The sequence below is a fragment of the Physeter macrocephalus genome, chromosome 2 (assembly GCF_002837175.3).
Source record: "Physeter macrocephalus isolate SW-GA chromosome 2, ASM283717v5, whole genome shotgun sequence".
NCBI lineage: Eukaryota > Metazoa > Chordata > Mammalia > Artiodactyla > Physeteridae > Physeter > Physeter macrocephalus.
The window spans coordinates 92223987-92240426 of record NC_041215.1 but is presented as its reverse complement, the minus strand read 5'-3'; the positions used below and the strand labels follow the sequence as shown (position 1 = coordinate 92240426).

The window sequence follows — 16440 nt, the reverse complement described above, 5'->3', positions numbered from 1 at the left end:
ATTTAAGTCTTCTTGAACTTTCTGACTTTAATGTGGTGTTATAGAATGGTAAACTTATAATAAAGTTACTATTACAAAACAAATGATAATAATACACTAACAAAAATTGTATTTGTTTTAAGAATTATTCTACATTCAATTAATTTCTGATATGTTTATATATAACATGACAATCCAATATTCTACATTTTCTTTGTCCCAAGTAGCTTAAAAACAACAATAATAATAAAATAAAGCTGAAATCAACAATAACTTTTAAAAGACCAAAATGTGACAATTTCTAATCTAGAAGGGCTTGATGAAATGGTGGAAAGGGCACTTAAAATATGCTTTACATATTAATAGAATAATAATGAATTTTCAGTTCAAGTACTTTGCACTGAAAATTGGAGTGCAAAAATAACGAATTTCTCACAGTGATCAGAGACACTTCACACTTTCTCAAGCTAGAATCAGTCCCTACAATGAAAAATGGGTACTCCCAGTAGTCCTGTTCAGAAAAAGGCAATGCCAAAACATTTGTTTACTCTCATCTAGATTCAGCAGAGGTACCATGTATTCTTGAGAGCCTTTTCTAAGAGTGTTACTTGCAGGATGAAAGAGCTCTTTTGAAGACTGAATAATTGTCTAACACTAAATTAAGTCTAAAAAAATCACTGTCAAAAGAGTTTCACTAATTATTATAATTGACTCTTCATTGCCCATTGGATTTAAGGGTATAGAACAAAATTCATTATCATTTTTAGTAGTTCTTCAGCTCTTATATACTGGATCTCCTTGACTCTGTTAAAGTGTCTCTATTCTAGAGGCGCAGCTTGCTAGCATATAGCATGGAATATGACCATAAATCACTTTTGTAATCCATGATGTTGTCCACAAACATTACTAGCAATTCTCTGATTAGTTCTATTTTAACTAATTCCTCTTATTTACTAGGTCCTCACCTCATTTGTTTCTAAAGGAGTGGATGTGCTCTCCTTGTTTACATGGATCTTATTTTTTAATTGCATATTTTTAAACATATAATTCAAAAACTATACAAATCCTAAACTTTTCTGCCTTGAAGTAAAACCACGTCAGTTCTGGTGACAGTGTCTGTCAAAGTGAAAGGTTTAGATATTCAACCAGAAGTTGATGAAACTGGAAATGAAAGGAACAAGATTCGGGAGTTAGAGACTAATCAGGAGAACAGAGAACAGGAAAGATTCAGAAAAATTCTCATTCAGAGACCAAATATATATGACTGTAACAATGTAATTAACTTAGTAATTATTGCTTATTGAGTCAAAAAACTGATATAAAGTCACAGTGAGGGATGGGATTGTAAGTAAAATAAACCAGAAAAATAAAAGGGAGTGAATAGAATAAAGAGAGGAAAAGAGGGAGAAGATAAAAGGAGAAGCTATAAGAGAAGATAAATTGGTTCAATAAGACATAGTATTTGCCAGAAAGGTTAGGAAATAAAAATCCAGCACTGAACTGCATCAGTTAAGATGTGGAGATACTTTGGATACATGGTCATGAACAAAAAGTTAGTATACAAATACCCTCCAGCTACTTGGTATAACATTTTGGATATGAAAAATTTACCTGCTCTTTTGTTTGAAGAATGGGGTTGAGTGTTAAGCCTAAGGGTTATTCCTTCTGATAAGAGGCGAGGAGTGTTTATAAAGAAGTTGTGAGAAGCAAATACCAACTCCTGGTACCAGGTGGTACCACCTCCGTGATTACCTGGATGGTAATCATGTTCTAAGACTTGGGCCCAATTAGTCAAGATAATGACTCTATTTTTAAAAGGGGAGGGTTCATAGAGACTGACCCACTGGGAAATCTTAGTCTGTCTAGGATAGTTTATCTAAAGGTAGCCCAGAAATTGGGCTACATTAATCATACCACATTTAAAACAGCAGAGCTTATTTGGTTAACTGCAAATCTCTTGGCTCATTCCAAACCTACCAAATCAATCTGGGGTGGCTCAGCATACAGACAGAGGTGATACTTGAGTGAGTCCCATGTGCCCTGAAAACCACTTTCTCTTTACTTTACACTGCATATTGTGAGATAAGAGATGATAAACTGATTAGGTTCAAATTTACAGTAACAAAATAAGAGTGAACAAGGCACATGTTTAAATCAATTAATTTTCTAAATAATGAAATAATAAGTATAAATTCACACTGAACTACACATAAATAACAAGATATATATTGCTTTCCCTTCTAATTCTGGCTATGAGAATTATTAGTTTTGTGATTTGAGGTGCACATTTTCCATGTCTGAATCATTATAACTTAATAGTCTTAGAAACTTGGTAATAATCCAAATACAACTTTACTGACCCTTTCCTTTTTCACTGGACTCGGGGGTAAGTACACACAAACACATGCACACACACACACACACACAAATACTCACACATATACATCGATTCACAAGTTGTTCATCATTGGTGTTCCAAAATTCCCTCCACGTAGCTAGGAAACTAACCTAAAGTCAAATAGAATTCACACACCTAAATCATATTTGTAAAATTCACAGTGTTTAAATCATATATATACTATGATTTAACTGTGAAATCTTAAAAGGGGTCTAATATTAACAATATTCTGACAAAAGGAAATAAACTTTAAAATTGAATGCGTGCTGTGTGAGGCATTTCCATCTCCCACCCAACACCCCAGACCTATCTGAATTACATTGCATTTTTATGTATTTTGATCCACAGATCCATAACAAGTACATGATTCCAGAGTAAGGAATCACACTCTGAACATTGTCCTATGAAAGCTTTTTAAACTTTAAAATTTTCATGCATATGAAAGATTATTAAAATACACTGCTTGGGCTTCCCTGGTGGCTCAGTGGTTAAGAATCCGCCTGCCAATGCAGGGGATACGGGCTCAAGCCCTGGTCTGGGAAGATCCCTCATGCCGCGGAGCAACTAAGCCCATGCACCACAACTACTGAGCCAGCGCTCTAGAGCCCTCGGGCCACAACTACTGAGCCCGCGTGCCACAACTACTGAAGCCCACGTGCCTAGAGCCTGTGCTCCACAACATTGTGAGATAAGAGATGATAAACTGATTAGGTTCAAATTTACAGTAACAAAATAAGAGTGAACAAGGCACATGTTTAAATCAATTAATTTTCTAAATAATGAAATAATAAGTATAAATTCACACTGAACTACACATAAATAACAAGATATATATTGCTTTCCCTTCTAATTCTGGCTATGAGAATTATTAGTTTTGTGATTTGAGGTGCACATTTTCCATGTCTGAATCATTATAACTTAATAGTCTTAGAAACTTGGTAATAATCCAAATACAACTTTACTGACCCTTTCCTTTTTCACTGGACTCGGGGGTAAGTACACACAAACACATGCACACACACACACACACACAAATACTCACACATATACATCGATTCACAAGTTGTTCATCATTGGTGTTCCAAAATTCCCTCCACGTAGCTAGGAAACTAACCTAAAGTCAAATAGAATTCACACACCTAAATCATATTTGTAAAATTCACAGTGTTTAAATCATATATATACTATGATTTAACTGTGAAATCTTAAAAGGGGTCTAATATTAACAATATTCTGACAAAAGGAAATAAACTTTAAAATTGAATGCGTGCTGTGTGAGGCATTTCCATCTCCCACCCAACACCCCAGACCTATCTGAATTACATTGCATTTTTATGTATTTTGATCCACAGATCCATAACAAGTACATGATTCCAGAGTAAGGAATCACACTCTGAACATTGTCCTATGAAAGCTTTTTAAACTTTAAAATTTTCATGCATATGATAGATTATTAAAATACACTGCTTGGGCTTACCAGGTGGCTCAGTGGTTAAGAATCCGCCTGCCAATGCAGGGGATACGGGCTCAAGCCCTGGTCTGGGAAGATCCCTCATGCCGCGGAGCAACTAAGCCCATGCACCACAACTACTGAGCCAGCGCTCTAGAGCCCTCGGGCCACAACTACTGAGCCCGCGTGCCACAACTACTGAAGCCCACGTGCCTAGAGCCTGTGCTCCACAACAAGAGAAGCCACTGCAATGAGAAGCCTGCGCACCGCAACAAAGAGTAGCCCCCGCTCACCACAACTAGAGAAACCCCACGTGCAGCAAAGAAGACCCAACGCAGCCAAAAATAAATAAATAAATAAATTTATGAAAAAAAATACACTGCTTAAATAAATAAATGCCTATATACCTAGAACCCACCTTTTCCATCATGTTCCTCTCTGATTAAGTCACATGTATGTCCCCAGAAGTAAACCATTAGCCTAAACTTGTACTAGTCATTCCCTTGCTTTACTTTATGGCTTGACCACCTATATATGTATTTCTAAGCAATGTATTATTTAGTGTTATGTTTTTAGTTTTACTTTTATGAAAGTGGAATACTTCTGAATATAGTCTTTGGAGACTTGCTTCTTTCATTCAGCATTATGTTCCGAAGATGCATCAGTGTTAATGTGTGTAATTTTGGTTTTGTTCTTTTCACTGCTGCAGTGTTCCATTGTATGAATGCACAATGTATTTATCTTTTCTCCTGCTGAGGGACATTTGGATTGCTTCTACCATTTTGCTATTATAAACAATGAAGCATGAACATTTTTAAAAACATATTTCCAGGTACACATGTTTGAGTTTCTTTAGGGAATAAATTTATGAGTGGGATTTCAGGATCCTAGCAATTCTTGTACCAATTTATAGTCCCACCAACAGTGTATGAGATTCCCATTACACCACATCCTTTCCAATACTTTGTATTACTGTCAAACTTTTAAATTTTTGCCAGCCTGGTGGATATAACATAGTCTCATTGTGGTTCTAATTTGCATTGCCCTAATTATGAATCATAGCAAATCTACATGTAAAACAAGTTAAAATTTTCCACTGAAATATTTGTTTCTAATTGGGTAGCAGTGACTTGATGTTGTAGAATTATTTTTTGCTTATAATTATTTAAGAAAAGGACTATTTTGCGTTAGGTGGTCCAAGGAAAGGAAAGATTGTTTTATTGCTTTTAAAACTGGATATGTGTGAATGGCATTTCTCATCATGATCAAGAACATAGATTGATAATGCCTAGAATCATACCCCAAATTTTCCAATTCCTTTTATTCAAAAACCCCATCAAATACATATCTTCTTTAAAACCAGAGAGAAAGAGACTTCTATGGTGGTGCAGTTGTTAAGAATCCACCTGCCATTGCAGGGGACACAGGTTCGAGCCCTGGTCCGGAAAGATCCCACATGCCGCGGAGCAACTAAGCCCGTGCGCCACAACTTCTGAGCCTGCGTTCTAGAGCCCGTGCTTGGCAGCAAGAGAAGTCACCGCAAAGAGAAGCCTATGCACCGCAATGAAGAGTAGCCCCCGCTTGCTGCAACTAGAGAAAGCCTGCGCGCAACAACGAAGACCCAACGCAGACAAAAATAAATAAATAAATAAATAAATAAATAAATAAATAAATAAATAAATAAAAATATATATTAAAAAAAAAATAGGACGAAAGTGAATACTTCCATTCAGATGCATGTGTGCTTTTTAAAATATAAACTTTATTTTTTAGAGTTGTTTTAGATTCATATCAAAGTTGAGTAGAAGGTGAAAGATTTTCCATATAACCCCTCTCCCAACCCTCCTCTGTTACTAACATCTCCCACGAAAGTTATACATTTGTTACAACCAATGAACCTATACTGACACATCATGCCCACTGAAAATACAGTAGGATTCACCGTTGATGTTGTACATTCTATGAGTTAGGACAAATGTATCATGACAAGTATTATGTGTTTTTATAATATTTTGACTATTTTAAATCATTCATGGAGCTTACAAGTCTCCTGAAAGAGAGAATATCTCTCTTTCTAAAAATTATTGTAAAAATTATTGTAAAATTTATTTCTTATACATAAAAATATCATAGAAGGCATTGGAGTTTGTGTCTTTCATGTAATTCCACATTTTGGAAACCACTTGATTGCCCTTATATCCAGTATCTGAGTTTAACTAATATATTTCTTCAAGATTTTGATTTCCTCTTAATAAATACACTTAGGTTTTCATTTCTTTTTCCAGCTTGATTGTTGTGCTTCACCACAGCAAATATCAATAAAGTTTATCCAATATTCTTACATAATATATTTATTTTCTGTGTTTCTAAGGTTTAGTTGATTTTGATTTCATTGTCTACTTCAGTCAGTGGTGCTACTTCCACAAAATTAGCTTTCTTTTGAGTTTTCTCTAGGTATCGCTATCATTTTCATTAAGGCTTTACAATATTTTCTGTGTATCCTCTCTTCTTGGATATTAATCTGTTTGTTGGTACTACAGATACTGATATTTTCAGAGGAAAGTGGAAGTAAGACCATGCTGACATACACATTATATTTTATTAATATGTGCAATGCATTTACTAACCAAAGTTAATTCATCAATAAATTTACTTAGTCAGAAGTAATCGTTGACATATTTGTTTTTTACTTATTCTCTATCACCAAAAAGGTGCAAATATTCTTTCACAGCATTTTCAGCTGGGATGAAAAATGAAATTTCTAGACCCATGCAGAAAAAAAAAAACCACTCCATGGTCATGTCTGTTTCTAGTGGCTTTTTCTAGCAAGTTGGGAAAATACTCAAAATAAACTTCAACTTTGAACCTTGTGAATTCCATATGAATGCCAGTAAAGCCTGAGCCTGACAGGAATTTTTATTTTTTCCAAAATAGCTTGTAGAAAATTCAGATTCTAAATATATGTGGAGTGTTTATTGGTGTAAAAATACACAACTCTTTAAGATGACCAGATCATGATCCTAATTACAACATATACTAGACAATTTATAATATATAATAAATTATTAAAATATATGAAGGTGTGAAAATTTACAAAATAATTTTACAAAGTAATCAAAACTTTTTGATTTATATATAAAAAATTTGATTACAGAGATTGCTTTTAACATAAGCTTTCTTAATACTTTTGGGTTTTTATGTAAGGATCCCTAGTGCCTTCATGGAAATCCTTGACAATAATTCAGAAATTATTTTTGGAAGTAGCAAATTCATGATCTATAAGAACAAGTTTAATAAAAGCCTCTCAAATCATAATATAAATTAATGGAGATAAAAAATTTGCAAATGCAAATTTGATATTTTTGAAGTTCTAAAGTCCAAATAATACTGTGTAAATGCAAAGCAAGGTAAACAAGATTATAGCTATATCTTGCCTTCGACCTTATTTTGAGTCTGAAAAAATGATGTAAACCACATTTATATACATTAACTCAGTTTAGCAGTGGATGAATCTCACCTGTTAGTGATACCCTATGTTTAAGGAGAGTTAAATCTCATTACTGACATGGTCTACCCTCTGGCTTCCTCTTTGACAAGATCTGTGTCACTCTTTCCCCCTCATTCACTCCAGTTTGATCACGTTGGCTCTCTTTATGTACTTTGAACTAGCCATGTCATTTCCTTCTCAGAACCATTGACCAAGCCACCGTTTCTTCTGGGAACAACCTTTCACCTGAACATTTCAGGGCATCCACCTGTCCCTAGTGCTAAGATCTTGAACAACAGGGACCATCCTCCATGTTCGTGTTCTTTAAAATACTCATTCTTAAGAAATAAGGTCCAAGAACAAAGTTCCTGATTACTTTCAGGTCAGCATGGTGGCAACATAAATGTGCCTGAAACAACGCCTCCCAACTTCCCATTAAAATGAGACATTTAAAATACATATGTTTGTGATTTAAAAAAAAACACACTAGTATATAATTTTAAGTTATGTAAAATCCCACTATCCACTAATAATACCAAATTCACAGGAATGTTCTCTTGTCATCCAGGGGCCTATGATGATACACCAGCCACTTGTGCTACCACCTGTCAAAACTATGGATGGTCCTACCTTCAGGTATTGAGTATGAATATATTACAAAAGAACATTCATGACTTGATGAAAGTAACATGTTGAATTTCCAATGAAATTGAGGATAATATGAACATGTTAACAATCATAAGAAAGGTTTCACAGAATGATACATAACATAACTCCAAATAACTTCTGAATCAAGGAAAACCTTGAAAGGCAATCTAACAAAATACAGACTTAGGGACATCTGTCAGACTTACAAATTCATTTCCTTGGGACCTTTGGGTATGAACTTATCCCCCATGTCTTTTTTCCCTTGGCCAGAGGACTAGGAATGTTAAATTAATACAAACAGTTCTTAGAAGATTTATTAATATTAACAATTTGGTAGTATTAGCCACAAACATCACACAAACACACACACACAAACACACACACGTATATAATGTCTATGGCTAATCTTATTTTAATTATAACTATGTATATGTTTCTATATATACGTATATAAAAAACAAATTATATTTCCTGTATAAAATAATAGGGCTACGTTGCTCTTTTGAACTAAATTCCTTTCCTCTGTAGAGTTCTTTGTTTTCTGATCCACATAGTCACTATTATATTCTTATAAATGTCTGTAAACCTTTCCCATAATTGGAACGTAAAAAGATATCATTTATAAATAAGGGAACAGGAAAATGGGGGGTTAGCTCAATTAAAGATTTAAGTTGCTCTATATACTATTTTTAGAACTCCCTGGCAAAGCAGTTTCAATTTCAATCCTGGGCATTAATTTCAAGCTTCAGGGGCATTGGTGCTGCCTCCAATAAGATTACTGTTGCAGACAGATGTGTCTTATTTATATTTAGTATTATAGTTCCATATCAGATAAGATATTATGTGATTATTATTACACCTCACATCCTCCTTCCTGACAAAATTAAAGTAGCTTTCCTGTCCTCACTTATTTTTAGACTGCGAAGTATTTAACAATTCAATCATGCATCATCCCAAAACTATAATAGCATTAATGAAAAATAAAGGCTACTGAATTATTTTATTTTAAATTCAAAGCTGAGTGACATAATTCCTTCTTCTGATTTTAAATTCCCAAGTCATTCTGCTGGACCCAAAAATAGACCCTCTATAATTATTCTTTGTCCCACAGCATGTCTTTGGGAACTCATCATTGTTGTTCTATCCTTTTTATGTGTCAGCTTCCTTTGCACATTGCACCTCATATGACTCACTGTTCCTTAGAGCATGGTTTGAATGCTCAAAATGCCTACTTATATCTGACAGCTGGATTTTTCTTCCTGAACATTTTTATGTGAAGTGGTGCCAGATCAATTTTTAAAGCCCCAATTTTGCTTATTGAAGACATATAAGAAAGAGCAGAAAATGGAAAAAGATTCACTTACTAGGCAAAAACTGATTTTGACTTCCAGTATCTGTTAGTACCAGTCATCTTCATATGGAAATTAAGAGGATTACTCATTTTTTTTTCTAAGTGTCTTTCCACCTTATAAATTCTAACATATGTTGGATAGTTTGAAGGAGATAAAGTGGCTTGAAACTGAAAGGTCCAAATTTAAGCTGCATTCTCTTCGTTAAATTGATCTCTGACTTGCAGAGTATTGGTAAGATTTTTTGTGAGACACTAATAGGCCTAATGGTAATTTTTTAAATTTTATTTCTAACAAGTAGAGTTTAAGATGGATATATATTTAAATTCTAGCAAGAAAGAGGTTGAAAAAATGATCTCTGGAGAGATTAAAAAATATAACTGAGAACCAGGAATGCGGTTTGCTATCATATTAGTTTGACTCACATGTGGTTTAATTTTAACCTAATAAAAGAAGCACAGAAATGAGACTTAGGAAAGAGAACTCCTAGTCTTAGCTCATCTACCTCTACTGTGGGATATGAGGCACATCACTAAACTCTCCTGAACTCCCACCTTCCAAATCTGTAAAATAAGCAGGTTATACTGTGAGACCTTCAGGTCTATTCCAGCTCTGAGATTCTGGATCCTCTAACTGTAACTACTCTGAATTAAAGACAGGAGCTGGAAATAAAATATCATCTGAAGTTCTTTGTAACAAATAATGTGATTTGTAATAGCTCAATTCCTCTAACTTCGAATATTTTTGCATTGCTTTATTTACATAATCATTCAGTAGACTGAAATTTGACAAATGGGTAAGAGGTGAGAAAGAGGAAAAAACAAGGAGAATATCTCTGGCTGGACTGAATTTTGGCAATAGAAGGATCCATTTCTATTTATCACTAACGTATTATATTCTTACTGAAAATTCTCTTTGACTCCAATATAGTAAAAATATTAACTTTTAAATTTATAATAATTTAAAGGTCCATTTTTACATTCAAATCTTAAACCAACTGAAACTGAATCTCAGATATAAACTTTTTCCCAAAATTGATGGACAGTTGTAGCAATGCTTTTTATTAAATAATTCATCCTTTCTATTACTGATTTGAAACATAACTAAATTGTTCTATTTACTAAATTATATTAACAAAATTATTTTGGATTCTAGAGTACATTTGTCTTATTGTTGTTTATTTGTTTAGCTGACCTTTAAAATTATTTATTACCTTGATTACATTACATTTACACATTATTTGGGGAAAAATTAAGCATCTTTATACATTTTAGTTTCATACGTATTAATACAAACGTCTCTTTATTTATTAAAAATCATTTTATGCCCATAAGATAATTATATATTTTCTTCAGAATGGCTCTCCATGCAGGAGAAGTGCCTGTTTCCTAAAGATCAGAGAAGACTTTTACACAGAGCAAGATGAAAGTTTTCTCAGCAAATAATATGAATAGTTCAGACAATCAGGAGTGAGTCCAGTTGGTTAGAACAGTAAGAACTAAATTAAGGTACATTTGGAAACTAAAAAGTATTCGTATTCCACTAAACTAATGAAACTTAAATTCCAGGACTTTCACTCAAATAAGACCCTTTCAAGACCCTGCATTTAACTTTGTGTTTGTGATTTGGTGCTGTTTTTTTAAAAGAGGAATCCTATAAGCGTGTTAGTTTTCTCTAATCCAAGACCATAGCATATAAGTCCCCAAGTTGTCAGTGCTTTGTTTCCTACATCTCATCTGGTAAGGCAGTAAGGGTACCCAAGGAGCAAGGGGGCCACGGGTGTGTAATATGAGATACTGGCCACTGAGGGCTGGTCTGGTGTGTAGCACATCTCTCCTTCTAGCTAAGCTTTTGACTTATGCATGTCACATAAATAGACTGGAGATTGGCTGCCCCATCCGTAAAATAGGAGATTAAACTAAATCTGAGAAAAAGAAAAAAAAACCCAGAAAGTTGCTCTAAATAAACTCTAAGATCCTCCTTAATTCTAACTCTTCCCAGGCACTGTGGCTCATGGTTTTATCTCTATCTCCAAAGGGTACATTTTACATTCTGTCTTTTGTCCTTTAATTTGGCATGTCCGTCTTTCTTGTCCCCGAGCTACAATACAGAGGCATCTGTAAAGAGCTATTTTAAACCTCTTTGTAGTACACCTTTTAGTGCCTGTAAACTCAATAAGTACGTTTACAAATTATATTAAAATGCTCCACGGAAATTATACCTTTACTGTTTAAACTATGTTTATAGATCAACTTCATGCATGATTGTCTTACCGTCCCTTGAAAAATTTATAGCACACTATCTTATTGCTCAGAGTTAAAAACAGGTAAACTAAGAGATATCATTATTCTAGAAGGCATAATTAATGACCTGTTACAAAAAGTAGGTATAAACATATATAACATATATATATATTTTGTAAAAACTAGGAATCCTTTTGGACTTTTTAAAAAATTATTTTTATCTTTTATTTTTAAACAATTTTAAAGGTTACACTCCATTTACCTATATTTTTAAATGTAATTCTTTAAAGAGTCAAAAGATGCAATATTCTAACAGTTAGAATGTCCAAAATATACCTGTTCTCATCTTTCTGTGTAATGAGCCATGTTTCCAATAAAAATCATTCAAAAAAATTATGGATTCAACAAAATGAGTTTAGCACAACTGATGAGGAACATTTGCTATATATACCTGTCATTTATGTTAACTTACATATCTCACATGCAAAATAAAGCATGAACCTAAGTATAACACACCACCTCAATAACTGAGTATTGTTATTGATCCAGTGACCTGGGGTTCTCATTTTCAGTGCCAAAAAAAAATCTACTAATATTCTTTCGAATCTCTAAGAGATTTCCGTATTATTATGCATCCTATAAATGGTGGTATTCTTTACAAATACACTTCTCTGAAACCACCTTGCTAACTTACTTTTTTTTTTTTTTTGTTTGTTTTTTTTTGTTTTTTTTTTTTGTTTGTTTTTTGTGGTACGCAGGCCTCCCTCTGCTGCGGCCTCTCCCGTTGCGGAGCACAGGCTCCGGACGCGCAGGCTCAGCGGCCATGGCTCACGGGCCCAGCCGCTCCGCGGCATGTGGGATCCTCCCAGACCGGGGCGCGAACCCGGTTCCCCTGCATCAGCAGGCGGACGCGCAACCACTGCGCCACCAGGGAAGCCCTGCTAACTTACTTTTAATCAGACTGCCTTTTAGGGCATAAAGTTGTTCTACTTTGCATTGATCCCTGAAATAGTCCTTTCTTTGACATCTATAAAATTTCCATACACTAAATTGTTTTTGAGCATAGTAGACTTCACTGCAGATTTTCATATGAAAGATTCAGGAGAGATTCACAGATTAGCAATGCAAACAATTTCAAATCAAGTGGTAGACATCACCATTTTAAAAAGGTCACTTGGAGAGTGGTATGGACATATATACACTACCAAATGTAGAATAGCTAGTGGGAAGCAGCCACATAGCACAGGGAGATCAGCTCCATGCTTTGTGTCCATCTAGAGGGGTGGGATAGGGAGGGTGGGAGGGAGACATAAGAGGGAGGAGATATGGGGATATATGTATATGTATAGCTGATTCACTTTGTTATACAACAGAAACTAACACACCATTGTAAAGCAATTGTACTCCAATACAGATGTTAAAAAAATAAAAATAAAAAGGTCACTTGGTTCTTCCAATATCTTATCTATTTCCAGCCTCTTTCCATCTTTCTGGATCCACTCTCTTCCTCTTTATCACTCATTTTCCTTCTTCCCTTTTAGGAGTGAAAATAATACATTTTCTAATCTTGATTCATGAAGAGGAGATTTTTGCTTCTTATATTTGAGCGACTGCTAACATTTATGGCCATGTGGCTGTTCTATCCCATGTTATTTTTGATGAATTTTACAAAAAAAAAAATAATTCCTTCTATAAGAATTCTGGTGTCAATGTTAATTATTTAATAAGTTATGGTAACAATTTGTTAATAATGACAATTATTTAATATTTAATTTAATAAGTAATAAGTTGTCATTGAAGTTTAATGGGAACCATGTTATATGTAGTATAGACACTATAAACTTTCATACATTTATTTACTTATCATTTGTTCCTTTTCACATTTGCTTTACATTAAATTACAATTTGTCTGATTCATTTTTCTCACTACAGTGCCCAGCATAATAGTTCTCAAATGCAATGCATTTTTATTTTTGGTAGAATTGAATTTCTTCATTTAATATGTCTTACACTTTAGACCAGTGATCTACAAACTGGGGTATGCATACCCCTAAGGAGTAGGCAGAAACAGCTTGTTTTACAGAAATCAATTTCCAGATTCTTAACCTTCATTTGAACTCCATCCTAGAACTGATCTGCCACAGAAAATTACTAAGGTCTAAGCTTCAGGCCACTTCTCCCTTTTTACTTTTTTTTTTCATAGTGTTCCTTTTACTTCTTTACACACACACACACACATACACACATGCACTATTTCACCCTTCTGAGTCTTACTACAAAGCATTTCTGCAGGATGTAACAATCTCCTAGGCCATAAATGAGGGGACAGGGATGATGGATACACTGATGTTTGCCAAGCCTTCTTAAAAAGGACACATGACTTTCCCACTTTCTTCATCTCATTAATGATGTATTTCTAATAAAATTTTACTTTATGTGTTTAAAAATTCTGTATCAAAATTTATAATAAATTTATTATGTTTTCATCTAGAGTATAAACTCTAGAGCCAAACTGTCTGGTTCAAATCCTGAATCAAACGATTTTTTAAATTACTGGTGAAGTTAATAAACGTACTTGTGCCTCAATTTCCTCAAAGGTAAACCTGGGATAAACAGTAACTACTTTATATGTTTTAATAATGTGATCATAAAGTCTGAAAAGGTAAATATTATTTTTTCATGTATAATAATATAAAGTAGCATATCATCTATTATGTATCATTGGTGTTTCCAGACTTGGTGGCCACTCTGTACATGAACTGATGGAAGTAGAGGCAGAAGTATTTAGTGCTTAGGTCATGGCTTGGAATTGAGTAAGTCTTCCAAAAGTTTTAGCTACTATTATCATCATTGTTATTAGTATTATTATTTCTAATAAAAATTGTAATGGTAATGCAATTGGGAAGGATTTTTAAAACATTCATTTAGATAGGATTTTTTTAAATGAAATTTCAACCTAGGTATACATATTTTGTTGCATAAAAGATTTTGAGCAGAGAAGACTTCATTGAAAATTTTCCTAGGAAAAGATTAGGAGAGGTTTGCATAGTAGCCACGTAAACACTTCAAAGGAAAAGGAAGATATTGCAACATTATAGTTTTTAAGTGTCACCTGCTCACTTGGTGATCTATTTCTACATCCCTCCATCTTTCCTGCTCCACTCTGTATTTACTCCTTCTATTTCTGTATTATGCTTTTTCCTGGATCTCTTTCAATGTGGTCATTTAAAAGAATTTGAAAAATAAAAATATAGTTCAATAGAATAAAATTCTATCAGGGAAAGATGGATAGTGGAGTAGAATATGATGTTAATGAGATTAAGAAATGCAGTAAAGTTTCCAACTGTCAAGAAGAGAACATTCATTTCTCTACAAATGATTGTGTAGGTATTAAATTGTTGCATTTACATTTCATTGAAAAAGAATACTATAACAGTCATAGTTTAAAATGTCATCATTTAAAATGTGCCCAAAATTATGTTTTGCAAATGACCTAGTAACTTAAATGGGTGAAGTTTTTTAAAAATTATTTTATAAATAGTGTCAACAGAAAAGTTAGAACACTGCACTAGATTGGCATGTTTAATTCATCTTTGCATTCTCTCTTCCATGAAAAGTACACTTAAAATAAGTTTATTAATAAATATGAATATAGCATTTTTATCATGAAAATAGGATGTTATAATATCATACCTTTCATTGTACCATGGATTTGTAACCAAAACAACTAACTTTATGTTCTTGACTTAATTACAGGAGGATGTATTGGATCTGGGATAAGGTGACTAGGTACTACACATATCACATGGAAATGAGCTCTTGCTGTTATTAGTAAGAAAATAAATATAAGGCTTTGCAAGCAGTGGGTTGGAAGATACCATAAGGGCTTTTCTTTTGTTGTTAAGGATAATAAATTATAAGGAGGTTAAGAAAGGTCCTTTGCAACTGGAGCTTATAGCTCTAAGTGTAATAATTTATATTTGTAACTTATGATTAACAAATAACTTTTATTTTTTGATAATGAAGTTTTATTTTTGATAATGAAGAACATTATAATTTGCAAAAACATAAGAGGTTGTCATTACATGTGGGAAAACTCCACAGTTTTTTTCCAAGATGCATTGACCCATATAAAAAGCAATCAGTTGAACAAAGAGTACCTATCTTGAAAGGGTTTTTTATCATATTTGAAAAGCTTGTTTAATGGGATAGACCCATACTTATGATTTAGAATCAGACCCCTCAGCCAAATCTCAGCCAGAGTCCATTAGACTCCAGATTAATTCTAACAGTCATTAGGGTGTGGATTTCCCCTCCGTAGGAAAACCGTGCATTACAAAAAAAAAAAAAAAAAAAGCACCTCTCTCCCCCCACAGAAAACCTTGTCTGTTTCACTTAGATATTTTATTATTGTTTAATTTGTCTTTCACCCTATCTCCCAGGCCTTCCTTAAGCTTCCTTTCAAAGCAAATTATTTATCTTTCTATGGAATAGATCAATTTTGACAAAATTTTCCCTCTTCCCCAATTATGCAGACCCTAACATGAACACAACAAAGTGAAATTATCAATCAGCCTATGCCACAATTCATTTATACATGTCAGGGTCATAATTTTGCTAGTTTTTAACTTTGAGACAGTTCTTCCTAAACTGCCCATATTTATAACGTTCCTAGATTATCTAACTTTCTGACTGTGTTAATCCATCAGTCACAATATACTTATAAATGGCCAGATGGGCAAGCCTTTCCACTTTTTGGCTTATTCCATTAATGTATAGAGTCTTGCTAATATTTAATGATATTTATACATCTACTAGTTATTGAAAATAAATGAAAACACATTTACATTTATTGACTCCTGTTTAAGTGAGCACATTTCTACCTA

At 33.7% G+C, this 16440-nt stretch overlaps 1 protein-coding gene across 3 annotated transcripts in view; it reads left to right on the top strand.

The window, feature by feature from the left end:
• CALCRL (calcitonin receptor like receptor) overlaps window positions 1-16440 on the top strand; it is a 107107-nt gene that overhangs the window by 12149 nt on the left and 78518 nt on the right. Inside the window, exon 2 of one of the 3 annotated variants that reach the window (XM_007110173.4) lies at window positions 7883-7950. The exons of the other annotated variants lie outside the window; for them this stretch is intronic. The gene's annotated coding sequence lies outside the window, so the exon portion shown is untranslated. The remainder of the gene's footprint in view (window positions 1-7882; window positions 7951-16440) is intronic. 3 annotated transcript variants of the gene reach the window in all.